This window comes from Talpa occidentalis, unplaced genomic scaffold (genome assembly GCF_014898055.3).
Source record: "Talpa occidentalis isolate TD23 unplaced genomic scaffold, MPIMG_talOcc4v2.1 talOcc4.4, whole genome shotgun sequence".
NCBI lineage: Eukaryota > Metazoa > Chordata > Mammalia > Eulipotyphla > Talpidae > Talpa > Talpa occidentalis.
Genome location: NW_023604295.1, coordinates 31,420,597 through 31,430,156, shown reverse-complemented (window position 1 = coordinate 31,430,156; position 9,560 = coordinate 31,420,597).

Genomic DNA, 9,560 nt, shown 5'->3' with positions numbered 1-9,560 from the left:
TATTTTCTAAAACTCTTTTTTCCCCCTTGATGATAGCTGTCTTTATTGGGCACATGACACTTCATCCCCAGGACCGCTCTCTCCCCCCTCCACCCCTCCCCCCTTTCTCCTTAGATGTATGGCTGATTCCCAATTGTTCTGAGGAGTGGAAGAGGCAAAAATCACACCAACTAAGTGGATTTGGGGCACTGACAAAGGAACTCCCTTTGCTTTCCAGAGGCTACTATGGGAGTGGGGGCAGGGCTTAGCCAGGGACTAGAGGATGGAATCACTTGCAAACCCCTAATAAATCTGCAGGCCCAGCTGTTCCTCATCTGATGATCCTGAAGGGAAAGTGTGAAATAGTAGAGATGCTGATGGGCCTGGGGGGCCCCTTCAAAGGCAACCCAGTTTTCCCAAGGACCCCAGAGCAGGGGTGGGAAGTGTCCAGGAACGTCTGAAGGGTGTTTGTTAGAGCTGGGAGGCCTGGGCCCCCACAGGCCATGCACACATATGGAGTGTGCCTGGAACACCCCTGGCCTGGAAGTTCTGGAAGGGTGATCAAGTCATCATCTCCTGGTGTGCAAGAGCAGGGCTGGGGCTTAGTAGACCCCCACTGGAACGTCAGCTCCACCTTTTACTGGCAGTGTGGGCCTGACTGAGATATTTAACCTCTCTGAACTTTATTTTTGTCACTTATAAAATAAGGATAATAATCCTCCCTTTGGGGTTGCTGTAAGGATTAAATGTGCTAATGTATGTAAAGCTCCTGCACGTGATAGGTGCTCACTCAATGTTCTCCCCCTTTCGTTCTCTTTCCTTCTTCCCCTGCCCCAGGGAATCAAAAAGAGGCTGGGCCATGCTCACCCCTGAGACCAAGTCCAGGAGCAGCACCTCCCCCATACCTGGGGGCTTGTGGAGCTGGGTTCCCACTGCCCTTGTCTCTCTAGACCTGAGCCCCTGCAAGGAGACAGGCCACAGGGGAGCAGGGGGATGAAGAGTAGCTGCCCCCACCTGACCTTGACCACTCTCAGCAGGCAGAAGCTATAAATCAGGAAGGTCAAATATTGCTTGGACTAGAGGCTTCCAGAGAATGAGCCAGTGCTCCCAAGACAAAGGGCACCCTCTCTGTAAGGGCACTATAGGGCCGAGTTGAAAAGCTTTATTGGGTTCCAACTTCTCAATTCCCCAAAAGCGTAGTTGTCAATCCTCGCAGCCAACAGGCCGGCCACAAGCCCAGCCTTGGAGAGCAGGCCCAGACTGGCCCAGGTCCAGTGGACCCAGGGGGATCTGCTGCTGACTGGAGGGGAGGCTAACGGCTTACTGCAAGGACACCAGGCAGGCTCATCCAGGGCTACTTGAATTCACAGGGACCGAGCCAGGAGTCTCTGCCAGGTGCCAGCATGTGAAAGTCCTGTGTTCTCCAGGGCCCGGGCCCTGCTCTGGGCTGAAATCAGACCTCTCTGGATTCACAACTTTCACCAACTGGGGAACCCCAAGCAAGCCATGCGTGGAACCCCTGTGGGGGAAATGGGGGGTGTCATTGTCTATAAAACACTAACGCTGCCTTGAAGGGTAATGAAAATTGCTGACATCATCCTCCCTGGCTGCCCTGCATATTCATCCCTGAATTTCTTTTCTACTTTTTCTTCTCTTTGATTTTTCTCCTTCCTTGTCTCTTGGACCATTTTTCATGTCAAAGTCACTCCTAAAGGGGCCTCCCTGATGGCGCAAGGAGTTAAGTCTCAGCGCTATCAAACTATCTCCAGCCACTGCAACATGAGTTTGATCCCCGGCCAGGGAGCTAACCCACACGGCGCAGCAGACCTCTCCTGTCTTGCTTGCTGCTCCCCTCAGCAGTGTATTTCAGTAGATCTGCCTGTTCTGCTCCCTGTTCTATCTCTGGTGAATCCTCTCACCACCCACACCTCTGGCCTACATCCCAGTTCTTGTGTGCATAAATAAATAAAAATAAAAATCTTTCAAATAAGTAAATACATCACTTCTAAATACTTTCTTCAGTTACTCAATCTGGTTGTTTTTCTTCTTCCACAAATCAAACAGAAGAGAAGGGAAGGGAAAAGTTTCCCATCTCAGACCACAGGGACCCTGCAGCCACAGCCTGGTAGGCAAGGGGCTCAGCCTGGGCTCCCAGCTTCAGAACAAATCCTGGTATGGACTTTGGTTCTCCTTTGTCTTTTCTCTTTCTGGAGGCTTCTGCCTAGCCCAAAAAAAGAGAAGTCAGGAGACAGCAGGTGAGATGGAGAGTAGAGGCCGTAGCCTCCTGAAACAACAATCACTGGAGACGCCAGGACGTAAACACTCTCTTAAGTCTCAGAGAATAGGTCAGCAAGTCAGTCCATCTGCCACTCCCAGCCCCAGAAGGAAGTCCTTCCTCAACTCTAACTTATGCCCTTCCTGCTGCAATCCCTGCTTACTTCCTTTTGGTCAGGTGGACAATGCTATCCTCATCATCCCTCCCCTGGCACCTCCTCAATTCTGTTCAGCTCAGAGGCCTGGGGAAGTGAAAGCAAACTTTAAGAGGATGTTTAAAGTTTGGCTTCTCATCACCACATCTCAGCTGAGTCCATAAAACCGCCTTATAAAGCCCACTGGCCAGCCAGCTGCCCTCAGCCTCGGGGGCCTCCCTGTTTTATGATTGGCCCCAGTTCAGACCAGCTGGATGTAGGAACTTGCTGGCTTTTATAAAGAGATGTTAACGAGAATCATCTCTCCCCTTCTGTCTTGTTCCCAAAGTCTCCAGTCCTCTCATTCATGTCTTCTTCCTTCAGTCAACAAACCAGAGTCCCTGAGCCAGGTCCTGGTGCAGGCCCCGGGGTGTGGGGGGCTGCTCTACCTGGGAAGGACTGGCCCTGCGGGAACTGGCACCTGGGCGGCACCTCGCAGTAGCTGCGGTAGCTGGATCACACGGAACTGTCAGTGTTTGTAAACTGCACAGTAATTGTGAAACAGTGTTGGAAAAACAAACAATTATAGAGCAGCCTGATAAAGCTGCCACGAGGTGTGCTCAGCGAACCCGGAAGCCTTGCCGAGGAGATTCCTGCTCTGCTTGGGACCAGGGATGTCTCCCAGAGGAGGCGCCCTTCAAGCTGTTGCCTGAAGGCTGCTTCAGCATCTTTCAAACCCACAAGCTGGGGCTGGTGAAGGAAGGGACAGGGGCCATTTGGGCTCTCTCTTGCTAAGAACGGGGAATAAGGGTGGGTAGTAGGGAAACCAGGATCTTGGTCAAAGCCCACAGGAGCAATCCAGGGTCAGGTATCTCAGTATCTGTGAAGTGGATATAGTGTTAGTGAGTTAAAAGAAAAACCTGATGTCATAATAGCTGGCACATGTATATAGTCTGTCATCATTTCTAGCTACTTACATATGCATGACTCCCTGGCCCTGTGGGGTAAGCTGGGTGGGTGTTAAAGTCCCCATTCTGCAGATGAAGAAACTGAGTCTTCGAGACATGCAATGCCGTGTGGATGTACACAGCTCGCAAGTGGCCAGTCCGAGCATGTATTCTAATGCAGGGCTCCTTCTGCTGAGACAGCTTGGGGGAAGTGTTGAGGGAGCAGAGGGGTGGGAATGGCAGGGGAGATCAAAGCGTTCCCTCTCAGCAGCATCTATTATGGTGTCAGCTCCCCTAGGTGTGCTGCCCAACATGGGGTAAGGCTACAGGCAGGTAAATGGATATCGGCAAAGTCTCAGATTGTCTGGGGGAGCAAAAGGAGAACCCTATGGGAAAGAATCACATTTACAGGGGTCTCTTGACAAAGGAGGGTGTTGGGGGGGGGGGGCTGAACACACCCTCTGGCTTGCCTCAGGTGAGTCAGTTCCCTTGCTTCCCCTTCGTCCCCACCACTGTGGTGAACTGCAAGGAGCCAGTCCAAGACTCAGATTTGCAAGTGAAGCCCCAGGGACTAGGGAGGATCTGAACCCCGGGAAAACACCTCTATTGCTGGGTGCTAAGAATGGAGAGGGTGGAGGGAACAGGGCCCACACACACACGCACACACACACACACAAGTACACTCAGTCATAAGCATCGGACTGTCCTGGACACACACACACACACGGACCCAGGCAAGCAACAACCATGCCATGCCCCACTAGATCTCAGCACACTCACAGCCCCTCTACCCCCACCCTAAACACAGGGTGGGGGTAGAGACCCCCTTATAGTCACCCAAACACACACAGCCCATCCCCAGCCCACCCACACAAGCCCATGCATACTCATACACAAGTATGAACAGTGCCTATGATGACTTCGAGTTTTCAAACTGCTTATGCACACAACAAGCACAACACCCCCAGATCCACAATCAAATCCAAACTCACACACTCAGGCACATGAATATGTATGAAAATAATGTTTAAATACACAGCCCGGTGGGCCTGAGATAAGGAACTCAGGGAGTTCTGGAGGCTGAGCTGAAGGGCCCTGCAAAAGTCCTGCAGCCTGGATTCCCTCAAGCTTGTCATTCTCTTCTCCACCCCTCCGTTCTCACCTCCGGCAGATAAGAGCTGACCTGATTAGGGCAGGGTCTCCATCCCTATCTCCAACCTCCCCTCCCCCCCTATCTCCTAAGGTCCCCATCAGGGACACACCAGGGGCTCTGTTAATACTACCTCCCACCATCAGGAGAGAACCTGGGGCCAGAAATTGTGGGGTTAAGGTTGATTGTCTGGACCCAGGGACCCTTTGGTGGGTGACTGGGGAGGAGATGGGAGTGCAACAAGAGCAGAAACATATCCACCAGGGCCTTCGTCCTCAGGACCAGGATGCCCAGGATTCACTCTGTAAAGCAGGGTGGGCTGGTGAGGGGAGAGGAAATATCGCCAGTGGAAAGAGGTGGCATCTCCTGCCCAGCAGTCTCCATGTCTCTTCACACTTACACACACACACACTCTCACATTCACATACACAAACCTCCCCCACTGTAATTAGAATGGTCGCTCCAGCACCAGGGGAATGGCCATGATTTATGAATGGGAGTTGGTGTAGAGAGATTCCAGCACCATCTGCTTGGGAGCAAACAGGAAGAGCTTCAATGTGCTGCAGACCTGGGGGAGGGAGCCAGTTGGTGGAACAGGCTCATAAAAGCAGTTCCTAATGGCCACAGGTGCTCCCCAACCCCCCTTTTTCACCCCCCCCCTCAGGGGAGATACAGGGCCTCTGCCAGTGCCCTCCCCCAAACCTATGGCATACACTCCCCTAGCCAAGCCTGGGAGGAGGAGAGGTGGGGAAGGAGCCTGGAGCACCCAGCAGATGGAGTGGTACAAATCCCTGCAGCTCCTTACAACTGGGCATCAGTGTATCCATCTACGAAGTGGGGATGACAATAAGCAGCTGTAACATATTAAACATTTGCCGAGTGCCTGATAAGAGAAATTGATGGGGCCTCTTGACAGATAAGGACACTGAGGCTATGGAATTTGAGATTGTGACTATCTCAAGTTGGCGCTCGTGAGTTGCAGAGTCGCAACTTGAACCTGGGTCAGCAGAGCTCACTGGCCTGAACAATTTTTTCCTTCACACTGATCCCCAACATAGGGAAGTTTAGAGGAATAAACACTCAATACCTGGCATATAGTAGGTGCTCAGTATGTGATCCTTTTCTTCCAAAACTGGGCATCCAGTTCTGGAAACCAAAACTCAAAGACAAAGGGGGAGAGAAAGAACGAAATGGGAAAAGAGAGACTCAGTGATGATCCCTTGGGGCCTTGAATAGCAGCCTGGCCAGTCCTGGGAAGGGTAGTGCTAATCTAATGTCACCTGACTCCTTTTAATGACATGCCCTGTTATTTTGCTTCATAGTGATTAGTTCTTGGTTGTAAGCAAGGTTCATAATTTGTCTGACCATCATATGTCCAGTCTGAGTCTATTTTCTCTTCTTAGTCCCTAGGTACTCACTGTATCTCCCCACAGTGCATCTCAACTAGAAGTCAGATTCAGGACCACCTGAGGGCTCTAAAAACCCAAAGTTCTGAGCCCTCTCTCACCTGCTACCTGGTGTGGTAACAGGATCCTGGGTATAACGTGGATAACCTTTAAAGTTTCTACGGGTGCTTGCCCTCCTTCCCAGGGATCCGCCACCCCTGGATTTGCAAGTCCCAGCTCTTAAGAACCAAAAATCAATTTGTATTCATCAACACTGTGACCAGAATACAAACTCCCTCCACAGAGGCCATGAATTATCTATCCCTGTGGCCCCTGCAGGGGCCTTGCCTTCAAGAAGGAAGTCTCATAGAAAACCCAGCTTTTAGGGTGGTGAAGACAAATACCAAAAGGGAACCAAGAATCTTGCTATCAAAGTAATTGCTATTAAGAAAGGGAAATCAGAAAGGAGGTGGCACCCCCTTGGCTGGGCCTAAGACTGAAGAGGATTTGAGAGTAGGTGGAGAGGAGGGAGTGTTTCAGAGTGAGCTGCCTGATACTAGAGACCATCACGCCTTCACTCACACCCCAAAACTCAGCATCCTTTTGTATTGGCTGAATTTTCCATGTATTGGTTGAAGGTAGAAAAGTTCTGTGTGTCCCAGGGGATAGGAAAGGGTCAGAAAAGGGCAGCAGACAGTGTGAGTTGGTCCAGAACAGCCCTGCTTGTTCACTGTCCCAAGCTGGAGTCCGGGCCTCCTTGTACTGTACCCATAGGTCATTCCTTGGACTATTCTGTCTATAATATACAAGGGCCAGCATCCACCCAAGAGGTAAAGCCCCACTTTATGCTCTTGAGAGACAGAAGCAAGTATCAGGGTTGTGCATACTCAAGGGTTAAGCGGAGACTTTTAGATTCAACGAACAATGAAGGCCAAAAAGAGAATGATCCGTTGAGCCTACTGGGGGTGGCACTTGGCCAGGCTGGAGAGAGAGTCAGCATCCTCCCGCCTCCCTTTGCCTCGCTGGTCTGTTACACTTCCTCTCCCACTCATAGTCAGACCTCCAGGTTCCCACTATCCATTCTACCCCTTATCTGACCTGGCCCTTGTCACCTATGTGCCCAGAGGTCACCCAACAACATTAAGGACTTGGGTACCAGGTATATTGGCTTCCTCTATATCCCATCTACCACCATCATCCTGGGCAACTTGAAAGTCCACATGGACATCCCCACACAACACCCTCATTTCTTGGCTCCCTATCTCCCCATCTCCAGAGACCTCGCCCCCTCTACCACCTACATAACTACTTGGAATGTCTCCTATAAAATCTCAACCTCCAGTATCTCCCTCTTAGGTCACAATTTCTTTCCCTTCCTCCCATAAAACCTGGCCTCCTTTCACAAAGATTTCTCCAGTTCTCCCATTCTGTCTTGCTCATTCAACTATGGTACTGAGCACCGACTTTGGACGAGGCTCTGTGCCAGGCTGTCAGCTCCTTCCTGGCTCTGCTTCCTCCCCTATCGACCTGCCTGTGATTGGCCACATCATTCATTCTCCCTGGCACCCTCCATTCCCACACCCCCTCGCCCTGTCTTTGCCAGCCCTGGAGGATTCCAGTCATCTGTTTTCCCCATCACGATTCCCGGGCTACCAGAAGGCATAGGAAAATCACCCAACCGTGCAAAGTGGTGCCACTCCAGATTTATGGCCCCTGACGTCAGCCCGGCCCTCCAGGCCACTGGGCCCCTGGTGGTCAGCTCCTGTTCTCAACCTTTACCACCCTTTCAGACTTCCAGCCTGCCCCCTCCCTCATGTGCAATTGACAGAGAAAACAGAGTTCCCCCAATTTCCCTCTACTCTTCCTCCCTGCTTATGGCAGACACACCCACCTATTTCCAGTGCTGTTTTCACACTGCAGACCACCCAGTCCTCATGACACTTCTTCCTCTCTTAGCTGCTGGGACATCATCACTGTCCTCAAGAGTGCTTCTTACTTTCTCCTTGTCCCTAAGCTGTCTCTTTTCCTTACTTCTTTACCTCAACCTCCATGTTTGGTTCCAGGACCCCAGCTATGATTTATTCTGGACTTGCCTTACTCCTGTACCCCAAATGTTCTCTCCTAAACCCATGGCTTCTTGCCCCCATAATTCTGCAATCTGCTGCTCCAAGTTCAAGCCTGTTTGGGTGTCCTGGGTGTTCCCTTGTCTACCCTGTAGACAACACCAAGGCAGCAACTCCCCAAATAGACCTCGTAGCTCCTTCCTCAAACCCTCCCTCCCTCCCTCTTGCCTCGGCCTCTGGGTATCCAGTTAGAGTATCCTCATCCATTCATCTCCCCAAGATAGAGACTTGGGTGTGTCCACAGCCCACTCCACACCCAGCCACCACATCCTATCCAGTCTCTCAGAGGTAGTTCCCAAATCCATCCTTCATGCTTCTATTCTTCCTTCATGTTTCTATTCTTTGTTAACCCAATCCTTAGCATCTTTTGCAATAGTTTTTTTCTTAAGATTTATTTATTTATATAAGAACCGGGGTCAGGCCAGACAGCAGGAGGGTTAGAGGACTCACCAGAGACAGAGCAGGGAACAGAACAGGCAGACTGACGAAATACACTGCTGAGGGGAGCAGCGGGTGAGACAGGAGAGGTCTGCCTTGCCATGTGGGATTCTCGCTGGCCGGCCTGGATCGAACCCGTGCTGCAGAGGCTGCAGACAGCTTCACAGTGCAGCGCTCAACCGCCTGCGCCACCAGGGAGGCCCTTTTTGCAATAGTTTTTAACTGGTCTCCCTCCCTCTAACTGTCCCTTGCTCCTATCTCCCACTTTTGTATGTGAGCTAAACTTCCTACAGTGGCCCACAAAGACCTACACATTCTGCAAGTCCAGCCCCTTCTCCTCCTTCCCTTCCTGTCTCTCTCCCTGCCATCCCAACCCACCTGCCCCCTGCAAAGGGCAATTGCTCGCAGCCTGTGCCTGTGCTGATGCCTCTGTCTAGAAGGCCCACCATCCCTCCTCCTTGGCAGGAAATTTCATCCTCCAAGAGTTGATTCAGAAGTCACCTTCCTGCTACCCCAGCCCCTCAGGCAAAATTCATTGTACTCTTCTATATTCCCTTGTACTCATCTCTACTCCCTTGTACTCAGTTTCCCCAGTCCACAGTATCTATCTATTGGGGCCTTCATGCACGACGCTGCCATGAACATTCTCACACATGAGTTCACTTCTGAGGTGACTCCCAGAGGCCGACATGCTGATCTAGGAAGGCCGACAGACATGGGTTCAAATCCCAGCTCACCTGTGTGACCTTGGGCCAGTCACTTTACTACTTAGTCACTTTACTCATTTGACAACTTAAATGCTGCCAGGCTGTTTCCAAAGAGGTATCTGAGAACTTCTGTCCCATGTCTTCACCATCACTTGCCTTTATCAGGCTTTTTATGTTTTTGTTAATCTAGTGGGGACATATTGGATTGTCGGGAAAAGTCATGACGTATTTTTACTGTTTTTCAGGCAAAAATGCATCATGACTTTTCTGACAGCCCACTAGTAGAATCTCACTGAGATCTTAATTAGCATTTTCTTGATTACTAACCATTCTGTTATATATTTATTGGCCATTTGAATTTCTGCATATTCAATTATTTGGTCTAATTTTTGCATCTTCATGTGTAGGAATTCTTTACATTTC